The sequence below is a fragment of the Schistocerca americana genome, chromosome 2 (assembly GCF_021461395.2).
Source record: "Schistocerca americana isolate TAMUIC-IGC-003095 chromosome 2, iqSchAmer2.1, whole genome shotgun sequence".
NCBI lineage: Eukaryota > Metazoa > Arthropoda > Insecta > Orthoptera > Acrididae > Schistocerca > Schistocerca americana.
In genome coordinates this window covers 481,054,845-481,071,154 of record NC_060120.1, presented here as the reverse complement: position 1 = coordinate 481,071,154, position 16,310 = coordinate 481,054,845, and the positions used below count along the sequence as shown (strand labels likewise).

General features: G+C 40.9%; 1 non-coding gene across 1 annotated transcript; it reads left to right on the top strand.

The window, feature by feature from the left end:
* Positions 1 to 15,440: 15,440 nt before the first annotated feature.
* Positions 15,441 to 15,512, top strand: Trnap-agg. The gene has a single exon. It is a non-coding gene; the product is annotated as a tRNA-Pro (tRNA).
* Positions 15,513 to 16,310: the final 798 nt, after the last annotated feature.

Here is a 16,310-nt window from a genome sequence, read left to right as displayed (position 1 = left end):
CATTAACAGTCCAATGTCGGTGTTGACGGGCCCAGGAGAGGCGTAAAGTTTTGTGTCGTGCAGTCATCAAGGGTACACGAGTGTGCCTTCGTCTCCGAAATGTTGTTACGTTGAATGTTTCACTCGTTGGCTCTTGTTGATGGCCCAGCATTGAAATCTGCAGCAGTTTGCGGAAGGGTTGCCCTTCTGTCACGTTGAACGATTCTCTTCAGTCGTCGTTGGTCCCATTCTTGCAGGATGTTTTTCCGGCCGCAGCCATGTCGGAGATTCGGTGTTTTACCGGTTTCCTGATATTCACGGTACAGTCGTGAAATGGTCGTACGGGAGAATCCCCACTTCATCGCTACCTCGGAGATGCTGTGTTCCATCTCTCGTACGCCGACTATAACACCAGGGTGAAACTCACTTAAATCTTGATATCCTGTCATTGTGACAGCAGTAATCGATCTAACAACAGCGCCAGACTCTTGTTTTATTAGGCGTTGCCGACCACAGCACCGTACTCTGCCCGTTTACGTATCTCTGCATTTGAATACGTATGCCTATACCAATTTCTTTGATGCTTCAGTATATATCCTGTCTTAAAATTTGCTATAAGGAGTAATAACGAGGTCCATAATAATAAAGGCAGAAAATAATAACAACTCGCTTCGTCCACTTACCTAACAATAAATCCGTCTGACAGCAGAACTAAATTTTAAAATTTCTTTATTGTGAACAATTTCTTCTGTTCTAGAGATGAATATATGTATTTATATTCATATGTCTAGCTTAACAATGCAAGAGAATGATATAGTAAGTTATGTTCTCACAGTAAATGTTTTGTTATCGTATTCGTTTTCATGACGTCAGAGTTGACCGTACAGAAATGTGAGTAATGTTAAATGGCGATTAAAACGGCGCAAATAGCACACAAAACAGGTAACTAAACGAAGCATTCATGCAGGTACGGTGAGTCGGACGGTTGACTGCTTGCATGTGTAATAGAAATCAATTTGATTTCTTCTTCATGATAACTACTACAGTAGTATATGGATGGCTATAGGATACTCCTACTTTCCTGAATTTGTTAAGTTCAACCTATCATCTAATAACCTATTATGAACGGACAAAAGTAACAGACGTTATGTTAAAAATTTTACAGAAAGACAAATTTCTTATAATAATCAAGAACATAACGCTTTTTGATACAGAAATATATATCAGTTCTCATGCAAAAACATGAGCGTTTAATGCAAACATCAAATACTAATATGTAGATTAACAGGCAGCATCATTAGTTGCACAGTCCGACCCTAACTGTTGAAGTATCATACAAGCAGTGGCCAGCGCCGCCGTGTGTCTTTGGAAGGAGGCTTGGTCAGCTAGGTGACGTAACCGTACGATGCACGTTTGAAGGGCGCCACACAGATTCGCGGCCATCGTTAAAAAGGAAAAAAAGGCAATTGAGGAAAGCGCGTGATAATATATAGAACCTTAAAAAATGCTTGTCCAAACACAGGCAAATATCCTATCTAACTTATAGATATTTGAGAGACGTGTTACATAAAAAAACGTGTTAAAATCTTTACGAGGTTGTAGACATACGAAAAATTGTCAAGATGCTACCAACTGTCATCCATTATAGTGCAGATGGCTATGTATCTTAGCATAGAAATCCTTTTTCATTTTTATTACAAAGCAAAAGTTGTTGGATCGTTGCTCATTAAACCAAGAGCAAATGCGTACAACATTAGATGGGGTTAAAACTTGACAATATAACTACAATTTCACAACAGAAGAGGGACTCATGGGTCGCCACTCACTCGACCTAGAGCAGAATATGTGTAACATTAGATGAAGTTAAAATTTCACAAATGAAATCTCAGAAATTGAGTAAGCAGAAATGGGATATTATATTATTTTACTTTATTTCAATGGATGATCAATTCCACGAAAAGGCTAAACAACCAGTTTCGGTTACTGTTTTGGTCTTTAATCAAAAGTGTTGGGTTTGGCCAGTTATTAACGTAAATTTCCATTTTTTTTCGAGAACATCAAAATTATTACCCTTATTTTCAGTGTGTACTGTTGATAAATAAGTGACAGTTGAAACTGAAAGATCGTTCTGTTCCCTTAAGGCTTAAGTAGTATCAACGGGCACTACCATTACTAGTGTATCCATGCTCCGTTCCGTTTGGCTGATGCAACATCCACGGTAACCCACATTTGATCCTGGACTTATTTTCTGGGACTTCCAAACTATGTCGCAGAATCTGCCCCAGTCTGTTACTAGTTTGAAAACTGATCCGTGTATTGGATTTTTTTAACGTACTTTCAATTTTATATGACGATTGTCCCTGATAAGAAAAGATAGTAAGTCGGATGTTTGCCTTATTTGTTATTTTGTTCCTTCTTGTTTTCCTGAATATTTCGTTACCTATACTCCTAAAAAAAATGGCTCTGAGCACTATGGGACTTAACTTCAGAGGTCATCAGTCCCCCAGAACTTAGAACTACTTAAACGTAACTAACCTAAGGACATCACACACATCCACGCCCGAGGCAGGATTCGAACCTGCGACCGTAGCAGCAGCGCGGTTCCGGACTGTTGCGCCTAGAACCGCTCGGCCACTCCGGCCGGCTTTATTCCTAACATATTTCTCATCGAAACCACGTGCCAAACCTGTCTGAACAATTGTTCGTATTTCCTTACTTCTTGCATCATTGTCGAGCTCCAGCTTAGCTAGCCAGTGGAAAGTTTTTTATGAGATTCAGGGTGGTGTGAGTCGGTGGCAATAACCAAGTACATAGTTGCTGGTTTACGAAAATTGGTTTTTGAAACTGAAATTGCTTTAATTTGATCTAATGTTTTATGTATCTGCACTTAGTCGAACTAGCAACGATCCAAGGACTTTTACTTTTAATAAAAATTAAAATGAATTTCTGTGCTAAGTTATATGACCATTTGCACTGTAATAGATTTCATTTTGTAATATCTTGGCAATTTTTCATATGTATAGAAGCAAAAAGCCTCGTAAAGATTTTTTTTATGTTGGTTTTAAGTAACATATCACTTGAATTTTTATAAGTGAGATACGATACCTGCCTGTGTGTGGGTAAGCAATTTTTGTAATGTTTTACATATTGACACGAGCTTTCCTCAATTGTTTTATTTAAAAAAATATGCAAATGTAGGTCTTACATTGGCCACGAATATGTGTAGCGCCCTTCAAACGTATATCGACACGGTTACGCCACACAGCGTGGCCGAGCCTCCTTCCTTGAACACGCTGTGACGCTGGCCATTGCTTGTACGATACTTAAACAGTTAGGGCCGAACAGTGAACTAATGACGCTGCCTGTTATTCTACATATTAGTATTTGATGTCTGCATCAAAGCGTCATGTGAAGTGATATGTATTTTTGTATATAAAAGTGTTTTGTTCTTGACTTTTATAAGAAATTTGCGCTTCTGTAAAATTTGTAACACAACATCTGTTACTTCTGTCTGTTTATAATAGGTCATCAGATGATGGGTTGAACTTAACAAACTAATTCAGAGAAAACCACGACTGTTTTCAAGAAGCAACACAGACTTTCAAAATTTTTTCCAATAATTACATTCATAATGGTTGCATGCCTCTACAAAGACTTTCAATCTGATTTAGTATTCTGTTATTGTGTGGATTGCCTGTCATCCACTTTCCACTTCCATACAAGGTTACGCTTCAGACAAATACCTTCAGAAAAGGCTTCCTGAAGTTTGCACTTACATTAGATGTCAACAAATTCCTCTTTTTCAGCCTAGGTTAACAACTAACCGGAAGTCGGTGCCTACCCGTATCGACGTCTCGTAAACTGCCTCCGGATTCGCAGCGGGTAATGGGGCCGATGGTCTCCGCCACCAGCTCTCAGTGAGATCCAAGCCGCTTGCCTGTGTTTATATAAGCGTCCCTACCACCCACTGTAAGCGGATTAGACGCCGCATATATCATTTACGCTAATGCGAGCAATTTTTCGCTCAGGTACTCGAAAACGATCACAGCTAGAGTTTCCGGGCGGCCAACGCCACTACGTTTGTTACGTAAAATATGCTCAGTGACCTTACGTATTGAATGAATGTTGCACATCCCATCCAGCTCATTTCACCCTGTAATTAGCTAAATACAGTCACAAAAAGAGTACCCATACGCATATACATCATGAAACGTAGTATCAAGGATTGGGTCAACAATTTCTGTTGTGGGAATCATCTATTTATTTTAATTATATGAGATAGATTGGTTACAAATCTAGCAATTATATTCAGAGTTAATGTAAGCAGATCAACCGAATGATTACAAAATATTTCAAAATTGGTGGATTTAGCCAATGTCATCACTCCACGTTCTGTTATGGCATAAAGCTGTACACAGCCATTAGTAGCCTGTGGGAAACGTGCGAAGCATGTAAGCATGCCTCAGCGTAGCTGTGGGGTAATCTGCAAATACAGCCCGAGAGACATGGGATGTCGCTAAGACAGTAGCCCATTTTGTAACAATATATATGAAAATGAACGATACTGATCACATTGGCTCAGTCATGGGTAACTAGGTGGTAGATTTTGGTTGATTGGTGAGATAATGTAAAAATGCAGACAGTTTGCAATGAAGAAAAGCTACAAAACACTTGTGTGACTCTACCGAGAATATTTATACAAATGTGTGACACCTACAACAAATGGGATTAACAAGAATTATTGAACGTATGCAAAGAAATGAAGTACGAATGGCTTAATCCATGGGAGACCGTCATTGAAGTGCTGAGCATATTAACTGGCAGACGCTTGAAGATACACTCCATTTATCAGCGAAAGCATGCTTGCAAAGTCTCCAGAACCAGCCTGATACCTGTCACACCCGTAGAGACAGTAAGCAGAAGAGAGGTATTTAAACGGCTATTATTCCCGCGCTTGATAAGTAAATGGAATCTAACACACTATGTGATCAAAAGTATCCGGACATCTGGCTGAAAATGTCTTACAAGTTCGTGGCCCACCCTTAGACTTGATGACAGCCTCCACTCTCGCAGGCACACGTTCAATCAGCTGCTGGAAGGTTTCTTGGGGAATGGCAGCCCCCAGCGATGTCGGTCGGTGAGGCCTGGCAGAAAGTCGGCGTTCCAAAACATCCCAGTGGTGTTCTATAGGATTCAGGTCAGGACTCTGTGCAGATCAGTCCATTACAGGGATGTTATTGTCGTGTAACCACTCCGCCACAGGCCGTAAATTATGAACAGGTGCTCGATCGTGTTGAAAGATGCAATCGTCATCCCCGAATTGCTCTTCAACAGTGGGAAGCAAAAGGTGCTTAAAACATCAATGTAGGCTTGTGTAGTGATAGTGCCACGGAAACAACTAGGGGTGCAAGCCCCCTCCATTAAAAACACAACCATACCATAACACCACCGCCTCAGAATTTTACTGTTGGCACTACACACTCTGGCAGATGATGTTCACCCGGCATTCGCCATACCTAAAACCTGCCATAGGATCACCACACAACGTTTTTCCACTGTTCAATCGTCCATTGTTTACGTTCCTTACACCAAGCGAGGCATCGTTTGGCATTTACCGGCGTGATGTGTGGCTTATGAGCGGCCGCTCGACCACGAAATCCAAGTTTTCTCACCTACCGCTATCTGTCATAGTACTTGCAGTAGATACTGATGCAGTTTGGAATTCCTGTGTGATGGTCTGGACAGATTTCTCCCTATTGCACATTGCGACCGTCTTCAAAAGTGGGCAGTCTCTGTCAGTCAACAGACGAAATCGGCCTCTACCTTTTTGTGCTGTACGTGTCCCTTCACGTTTCCACTTCACTATCACATCGAAAAAAGTGGGCCTAGGGATGTTTAGGAATGTGGAATCTCGCGTACATGTGTAAGACACAAGTGACAGCCAGTCACCTGATCGTACTCGAAGTCCATGAGTTCCGCGGAGCGCCCCATTCTGCTCTCACAATTTCTAATGACTACTGAGGTCGCTGATCTGGAGTACCTGGCAGAGGGTGGCAGTAAAACGCACCTAATATGAAAAACGTATGTTTTTGGTGGTGTCCGGATACTTTTGATCACATAGTGTACATGATACAAAGGGAAGTATCCGCAGCCATGCTCTTCATAATTATTTGCTGTGTATGGGTATAGGATGTGTAATGTAGATGTAGGTGAAGCGGTAGATGTAGACTCGTTCTGCAGAAAGATGCTTCGAATCTCTGCCTGAAAAGGGCGGTTTAAATACGAACCAAACCGTTATGAGCAGTGCCCACCGCGAGGCTGAATGCAGCCTCGCGGCATTGTGGGACGCGAAGTGGTAAGGAAAGTATATAAGCTGGGCAGAGACGAATGGGGAACAATTCCAGGGACGAGGCGGGCCGAAAACGTAGAAATCCACTGACTCAAGCGACTCTGATAAAGAGCAGAGTGCTGTGGCTCGACTCCTGGAAACGAGAATGTTAGAAACACCGAATCTTGTCGGCTGAACATTTGCTACTGTCGTACCTGTGGTAAGTGACAGGAGGACGTGAAACTAAGAGTAGAAGACAAAGTGCAAAAGGTTGACGTCTGATCACAGCACGTAGAAGTCGGTCGCTTGTCTTCTCTGTCAAGCAGGAGAGTCGGCGATCTGTGGCAGATCTGACGACGGACTACAGAGCTGGTGGGGGCACAACTCATTCGGGGCACACAACTCTGAGAACGTTGTTGAACATGAGACTCCACAGCAGATCACCCCCACCCCCCCTACGTGTTTCTGTGTTGGCCGAACGACATGTCAATTACGAATGCAGTGGGCACAGAGTCATCGAGCTTGGACCGTGCATCAAAGGATATGTGTCGGATAAATGTCGTTTCTTGTTACAGAAGATCGATGGTAGTTCGCGCCTGAGGGGGACGAACGCACTAAAGTGCTTGGGCGTAATCATCAGTGTCATAGCGCTGCAAGTTGTTTTGAATACAGTGTAGTGGTCTCCATAATTTCGTGATTTTATTTCTATAATACTGTTATTATAAATATCGTGCTTTCTAGAGTTTTCATCCGTTTCGTGTCTTCCGTAATTTGAAACCTACGTAAGTGAAAATCGGTGGTGTGTTTACAAGCTAGTGTTAACTCCTGCTCGCCATACAATCGTTACGTGTTGTCTTGGATCCATTACAGTGTCGGTTTGACAGTGTTGTTAGAAAATATCGTCCCTTCATAGTTTTCATTCACTTCGTTTCGAGTACTACCTAAGCTCAACGAAAAACGATCGTTTAATTCTACGGCTGCATAACGCCTGGAAGTTAGCTGCACAGCTCACAGAAAGATAAGTTTTCACTGATTATTATTTTATTACAGTTTGTGTGTTGTAGTGCTTTTTAGTTGACTGTGAGAGTAGCGACATGTGTGATGAAGTGGATGTTGCTGTAGGTTAACTGGCATGGAAGAAACATTGCAGAATTATGCGAGAATGCAGCGAAGAAGCTACAAAAGCATCAGATGATGCTCTTCGATTGAGTTTCAGATTATGTAATCGAGACGAGAAAATCGCGTAACAGGGAAGAAAGATTTGTGTCCTTCAGCCAGAATTAGAAATGTCATATTTTGAATTAGGTAGACTGAAGGGAGAAGGAGACAGTGGGAACTGGGAGAAGGTTACAAGTAAAAGGCAAACGCGGAAAACTTCAGAAATCACATTTCAAATTCCGCTTAGTAATCTGTTTGACTTGCTTCCTGAAGTAGGGGAAGAGCCTCAACCAGTTTTTGAGCTTAATATGGCGCAGCAGACTCGTAGGAATGACTTCAAGGCTAAACGATAGAAAAGTCGCGCAGAAAGAAAAGAATCTTGCTACTGTGGAGAAGTCACAGGAAAAGTTACGTGTAGAATACCACGTCACAAACATTGTGAAACGTAGCGCCAAGCTCAGCCACGTCAAAGAGAACATAGGGGGACTGTGCAGAGATTTTCATGGCGATGATACGGTACTTATAGTAGGAAGAGCAGGAAACAGTCAGGCTAGGGAGTTAGAATATAGCATTAAAGGTAACCTAGAGGAAATAGGGGCAATAACAGCACATCCTCGCTTTGGGTTTGAAGAGGTTTTGCAGCGACATGACCAGCCTTGGGTTAACATGGCTATTAACCATGTGTACAAAGAACTGAGAGAATGGTATTGACTGAAACGAAGTCTCATATCTGTGCCGTATCTATTGCTGCGATTACTGCGATACACTAATCATAGCCTGCACCTGAATATGAGGGGCAAGGAAAGATGAGCTGAGCACCTTTCACAAAGCACACAAGACATAATCTCTCTGACTCCTGGAGTGAAAGTGGCAAATTTTTTAGGTTAGTCAGGCTACAACAGAGAGAATTGAAAGAAATTAGAGCAGTTCAAGACCATAATACGTGTGACAGTTTACAGAAAAATAAAATTAATTTGTCTCATGAGAACATTTGAGGGTTGGAAAACAAGATGGATGAGCTATTTGTATGCCTAGAAGATGTGAAAATTCTGAAGTGATAGATGTTTTGTGTATCTCAGAAAACCATGCCACCACTGAGATGGAGAACTTAAATATCAGTGATTATAGACTTGCATCATTTTCTTGTAGAGTTACTGTGGATAAAGGAGGAGCTCCAACATATATAAATGTTGGACGCAAAGTAAAAAATATTGAAACTATATCAGAATCTATAAGCCTGTGTTGTCACTCCAGAATGCTTCTCTGATAATTGTAACAATCTACAGATCACCTCCAGGCAACTTTCAGTTATTTGTGAGAAATCTAGAGGTGTTATTGAGCTACCTGTCAGACAAGAAGGAACATTTAATAGTTTGAGACGTCAATACAGATTTCTTAAAAGACACAGACAGAAAAAAATGAATTAGAATTATTGCTTGGGCCGTTCAGTTTAATTTCAGTTGTCAGTTTCACAACTTGTGTGCAGCTGAATAGTAGGACATGGGTTGGTACAGTTTTTATAGACAGTGCTCAGGCTGCAACAATTAATGTTTACTCGATTGTTAATGGACTGTCTGATCATAGCGCACAGTTAATGGATATAAACAATTCGGCATCTTACAATCCATGGGTAGGTTCATACAAAGCAATGAGGCTTATTGATGAGAACTTAAAAGTGTTGGGAAGAGATATACGCAGAAAGAGATGCTAATATCAAATTCGATTTTTTCCATAGTAAATTTGTGTTACTAATAAAAAATTGCTTTCTTAAAAAGTTGTCTTGAATAGCAATCAAAAAATAATCCATTGATAATTAACAGAATTAAAATCTCATATAACGGAAGAAGGAAATTTATGTAAAGGCCTGAGTAAGACAAGATCTGACATTACTCGCATACTTCAAAAAATACTGTAGTATTTTAAGGAAAGTCATTAAAAATTCAGAAGCATGCATGTCCTGAAAGAAGCAGATAATGCAGGTAACAAGATTAAAACTATATGGGACATTGTCAAATAGGAGACAGGACCATAAGTCAGTGTACAAGATTCTGTAACAACGAAATTAAACGACAATGTTATGACTGATGGTTTCACAAGTTACAAGTACCTTTAACTATCACTTTCTAAACATAGCAGCAAATATATAATGTTGAATGGTTCAGTTGAAGAACCAACAGAATATACTAAAAATGTCATGCCACTAAACTTTAAGTAAATAGAAATAGCTCTGACACCCTTCATTGAATTTAATACAATTATAAAAGTTCTCAAAACAAAGACCTGTAGGAGGGTTGTTCTTATTTAATAAGTAATCCCCTTTATGATATATGCAATGCATCACTGGCACAGGGAATTTTTCCAGGTAGGTTAAAATGTGCAATTATTAAACCACTTTATAAGAAAGGAGGCAAGAGCCATTCAAATGATTATTGTCCTGTTTCCATATTGACATCTTTTTCCAAAATATTCCAAAAACTAATTTACTCACGAGTAACCCTATGTTGAAGTTGAACCAATTTATGAGTATTTAGCATATTATGGAGAATGCAATTTATAAAGTCACTCATCAAATAATAGAAGTCTTAAATAATAATATATCGCCAGTTGGTATTTTTTGTGATCTTTCCAAGGCATGTGGTTATATAGATTACAATACTCTCTTAGGAAAACTCAGGATTTAAGGAAATGATGGCTTTACAAATGGCTACTTTGAATCACACTTTTCAAACAGAATGTAAAAGGTTACACTGAATAATTCAGACAGTGTCATAAAGGTGGAAAACTTTAGCAACGAGTCCCACAGGGATCATTTTTAGGGTCCATTCCTATTTCTTATCTATGTGAATGTCCTTTTACTTAACATTCAACAAGCAGTAAACAAAATTGGTACTTTTTGCATATGATACTGGAGTTCTAACATGCCCCTTAGAGAGAAGGCAGGAGAAGAGTAGGTAAATGTTATTTTGCAAAGAATTATTAAGTGGTTCTATAGAAATGAAATCTCCCTAAAATTTTGAAAGAAATAAGTAGCATATCACTGGGCTTCTCAAACAATTAAGTCATCCCCTTTTACTCTTCACATAACTGATAATTCTGGGAACAAATGTGACAACCTTCTGACCTTTTTCGCAAATTTTCCAGCAGTAAAGTCAAATGGAATAATTTTCTGGTAATTTATCACTTAGAAAGAAAGTATTGATTGCACAAAAGCTAGCAGGAAGAATAATGTGTGCTGTTTACTCACAGACATTATGTAGGTATCTTTTCAAGAAGCTAAGTATTTTATCTTCACTGTCAAAATACATACATTTGCTAATGAAATTCGTCATACATAATCTACCCCACTTTGAGAAGAACAGTGATGTACATACCTAAGACACTAGAGGTAAAAGGACCTTTATTACCCATTGTTAAAGCTGTCAGTGGCTCGAAAAGTAATTAAATAAACAACAGCAACAACAATTTTCGAACATCTGCCCAGGTTACACACCAAGATTTAGATCTAATCCAAAATCATTTCTCTTAGATAACTTCTGTGCCATTGACAAATTCCTAAATAAAAACTGGTAACCAGTAAAAAAACTAATTGTAATTGTATGAGTAGGACTGAAAACAATGTGGTCATTAATGTTAACACTAATCACATTCACATATCCTGTAAAATAATTCATTCCACGTCATTCCAATAAGAGAATTTTCAAATGATTTATGGATCGTGTAAGTTAACTAACTGGCTCTTAACAGTGCCGACTTGAAGACAGATAAACATCGGGTGACACATCAAATCCCGTGAGCACCGTTTCCAAAACAGTGACGGGCGTCGAAAGAAGCTGCATGATCTTGGTAGTCCAAAGCCATGTTATCAATATGAGCTTGTGATATGAAACACCACAGCTGACAAGTTGGAGGATAGCAAATTCCTGCTCAGATAAGGATCTTATCACATCCAGTGTCAGATTACACATCCCATGTCAGGTTACCCACTTGGCCAACTTATATTAAAGTCCCCCACACTCCCTCCACAGAGGATAACAACCAGAAATAGTCCAAGGTCACCAAAGGTAAGCCAAGAAAAGCATTCGGCAATTGTGCTAGTTATATTCAAGGTCATGAAGTTACTCTTTGGTGGTCAAGTGACATAAAACTGGCGGGAAGACCCTCTCCTCCCCCTGGACCAATAATGATCAAGTACCTGCTCCACCTCTACATCTTCATCCTCTGTAACTGGGACATTTGAGTTGGAGAAATTCACTCTGGAGCTGGGCAACATAGGAAGAGATTTTAGGTTGTGTCTGTTTGTTAATAACAAACTTCATTAAGTCATTTTGCTCAAGGTTTTTGTTAATAACAGTTTAATATACGTCATTTGAGCCACCAGCGGAGATTACACCCTAACACATATGTAAGGACTCTCGTTGATCCACAGCTTTACATATTTTTCACTCATTTCGTTTTTTCCATATTTTTACGTTTTTTCCACATTTTTTCGTATTTTATCCAATTACGACAGCTCCATGCCTATGTTCAAACCATGACGTTCATCTCATTTTGCTTTCTGCCAATCACATTGCAGTATATGTCTCAGCCGATGGGAGAACACTAAAATGACTGGAAACCTAGTGGGCCAGTTGGACTCTTACTGAAATTTCTGGATTACATATTTGAGTGATTAACATTGCAAGATCACAGGTTAACGTAAGAGCGAGAAAAGCCACTGTACATGTGAAATGCTGGTACATTGATAACGGGTGTAACCACCATAATGTTGAATGCAAGCATGCAAACGAGCATGAATTGTGTTGTTCAGGTGCCGATTGTCAGTTTGTGGGACGGAATTCCATCCCTGGTCGGGCAATACAGGGACGGTTAACGCTATTTGCGGATGATGCTGGAATTATCGCCTGATGATGTCCCATATGTGCTCGACTGGAGACAGATCTGGTGATCGAGCAGGCCAGGACATGTCGATACTCCGTAGAGTATGTTAGGTTACAACAGCGGTATGTGGGCGAGCGTTATCATGTTGGAAAACATCCCCTCGAATGCTGTTCATGAATGGCAGCACAACAGGTCGAATTACCAGACTGACCCATAAATTTGCAGCTGTAATACGGAATCGCACCCCAGACAATAACTCCAGGTGCAGTTCCAGTGCATCTAGCACACACAGATTCGTTGCAAGTCCTCACAACCCTGCTCCTAACCACCACACAGCCATCACTGCCACCAAGGCAGAACTAGCTTACATCAGAAAACACAACACATCTCCAAGCTGCCCTCCAATGAGGTCTCGCTCGACCCATTCAAGTCGCAAATGGCGGTGGACTGGGTTCAGTCTTTGGATTTCCATAGGAGCCCACCAGCAGGTAGATTTTGTTTCGTGGCGCACCTGTAGAGGTTCTTTACATCCAACAACAGGATGTAACTTAAATCGCCAGATGGACTGTAGCGCTCCTCACTCATTCGTTGGTTATTTGCACTGGGTTAGGTAGCAGTCTGTTTCTAGCGTTCTTCTTCACTGTAACATACGGATCCCCTTAGTTTATGTGCAGGTATGGTGGGTATTGAAGTCCATAAAATAAGGAACACGTCGTCGCTTTACGCCGTTCCTCATTAGACTAAATTTGCTTCACGGTTAGGCTTGAAACGTCCCATTATAAAAAATTATGAATGATTGTGCTGGTAAACCCCTTACGTTATTTGATTTTCAAACAGCTGAGCAAAACTGAACCTACTCAGACATTTCTCTCTTTACTTATTCTGATCATCACTAAACTGACACAAAATATTTTTAGCGCAACGCAGTCTCACTTTTAATAATCCCTACAAAAGAATGGCCCTGACTAACAATAACCTATACCTTTCATGAATCACTTACCTCACAAAGATCTTCGTTACTCGAACTACTGCAATACAGCGAGCGCCACTACTGCCAGCTAAATAAAAGATTGTAAGTACTGAAGGCACTAACTACTGATAGCCATAGTTAGCAAATGAAAGATTTTGATAGAGAACAAACAATGTATTTATCTTAATAGTGTTCAAAAGTCATAATATATATATATTAGTTCATGACATCCAGTCTTACAAATTTACTCTGTGATGGACACACGTTCAGATAATCCGCTGTCAAAACTCCGCCATTCCTCTCCCCACATCCACCACTGCTGGCGGTTCACCTCCAACTGCGCAACGCTACGCACTGTTAACAGCTAACTGCCCAACACTACAATAGCAAATTCCAACAATGCAAACCAGCCACAGACTGCACACAGCACAGTCAGTGAATTTCATATAGAGCGCTACGTGGCGTTACCAACATAAAAACCTAAACAGCCTACTTACATAGCCCCAAAGCTACCCACAATAAATTTTACAAATTGTTTTGGGCAGTGGCCAATACAGATTTGAAAAAAAATTTCATAATTACAATAACCAAGATATCCAATGCACACACTTATTGATACACTGTTGGTCAAAAGCAAAGATTTTCTCACAGTCCATAAAGACAGTCCTGATCATTGATCACAGTATTAATTACAATTTTATGCACAAAGTCTGAGCAGTAAAAGAAAATGCACACGGAAGTAGTGGGTTTCCATGGAGTCTTGAAGAAGTAGCGTTGTCCTTCCAACGGAAAGACAGTGCTGACTCTTGACATGCAGACAGGTAATGGGCCACAACAGAGCAAATAGAGCGCTGCATGGCGTTACCAACATAAAAACCTAAACAGCCTACTTACAGGCTCACAGTTTTAAAATCATATGATAGTCAACGGACATGACTTATTGAATACACCGTTTCCCGTCACATCACGAAAGTACGCCGTGTGATGAAGTCAGATTTCCCTTTGTCTTTCCCCGAAAGGAGAGAGGCGGTGGTGGCGTCCTGATGACCACACTTTGCGCCGTGTCCTCGATTAAATTCCAAACCTCTCCGCAGTGTCTCAAGGTGTGAGAACATGGGACGCTGTTGATGGTGGGTACGTTAAGCTCGACGTCCCCTTTGGTGCTATTCGAGTGAGCTATGGCTGGCACCGACTTTCACCCTCTCGCTTCTCCTATTATCATACAAAGCAAATATAACACCGCATTACACACACCCATTACAATCTTCCACACATATCACATACACCTAATATACAACTCAAGTAAGGTAAGATGCCAGTGTGCAGCGAGGATAGGAAAATGCTTTCCAATTAGTCGGTTGAACCTGCATCTCGGCGTCTCCCAGCCGACCATGCCGCATGACTTTACATTTGATAGCATACGGTGTCGCTGGGAGACAAAAATACAGAAATTTATGTGAACTGATGTCATTCGAAAAGACATAAGTCAGGATGAAAATAAGAAAATAGAATTTAATTCTTAGGCTTTAGGCTTGTATTCTTAAGACGTAGAAATGAGATCCTCGTTTTGACAATGTATTCTGCGTTTTCCGCGTATTCTCTAAACAGCTCGAGACAGAGAAGGTGGTTCCTCGATTACTAAATCTGCTACATGTTTCCTCCGTCATCCTACTGCGTGTTTTTGCATCGTGTCCAAAATATGCCGGAGGTGACTTGACGGCGAACTCTCAATCTCCTTCCTCATCTAAAGGTTGAGCAGAGCGCAGAAAAATGCTAGTTTTGTCGGATAATGCTCCAGTGTTCAATTAAGTTAGCTTTATCATTACTGCGTGGTGCAAACTTGCTTCTATTCTGTGCTTTTTAAGTCATTTTACTTGCCGAAGTCCAACAATTTCAAATGCGCCAAGCAGCTGTGAAAGTAGGCAGGCTTAGCTGAAAGCTGCCAGACTTGCAGCACGTGAGCCCCTCTTGTACACGTGTGCGGCACAACTGTGTTTCGCGTCGCGTGAGGCGGGCGGAGCGCAATGAAGGAGCCGCAGCCGGCCCCACAGCGCGCGCCGCGTTCTGCGCGCAGCTGTACCGCCTCGCTGCGTCTCACATGAGTGAGTGGCATTTCCTCTCACGAGCGGCTCGTTGGTCTAGGGGTATGATTCTCGCTTAGGGTGCGAGAGGTCCCGGGTTCAAATCCCGGACGAGCCCATGTTTTGTTGGTCTAGGGGTATGATTCTCGCTTAGGGTGCGAGAGGTCCCGGGTTCAAATCCCGGACGAGCCCATGTTTTGTTGGTCTAGGGGTATGATTCTCGCTTAGGGTGCGAGAGGTCCCGGGTTCAAATCCCGGACGAGCCCATGTTTTTGTGTCACATTCCTAGCTAAGTGCAAATTGCAAAACTGTCGCAGTTCAATAGAGCCGTAGAACTTTTGATTTACTGATGGTTGCTGTGCCTTTACTGTAACGACCGCGAAAATAAAGTGCTTGATTCCTAATTTGCGTCATGATGGTGCTCTCGTCTCTCTCCTCTTGATTTACCAAGCGCCAGAAGACCGTATTGACATTCGTGGCTTCCAGTACTTGAATTTGGCAAAAGAAGGTGATAAAAAGATGGAATAAATGTCGTGAAAACTGCTATTAGTTTAGTTGGACAAGACTAATTTTTCCTAAAAGTAATGTTACTTCAAGTTACAACATTTAAAGATGGTATCTGATTGGCGATCATTACGGGCTACAATCTCGGGTTTTGTCTACCCCTCTCCCCTCGATTGTAACAGATGCCTAACATGTACCAAATAAGTGTCTCATATTATTATACACATTGTTTAAATCAGTACTTGGTCCAACGTTTCAGTATAACTTCCAATAAATTACAGATCAGAGAAATACGTCATTTGAAAAGTATTTGTCCAAAAATTTGGGAAGTAACTGTGACGTGCCATTAAGAACTGCAATAGCAGCAAACTCGCCACAAGCAGTACTTCACTTATCTCTTCTGCAAGCATGG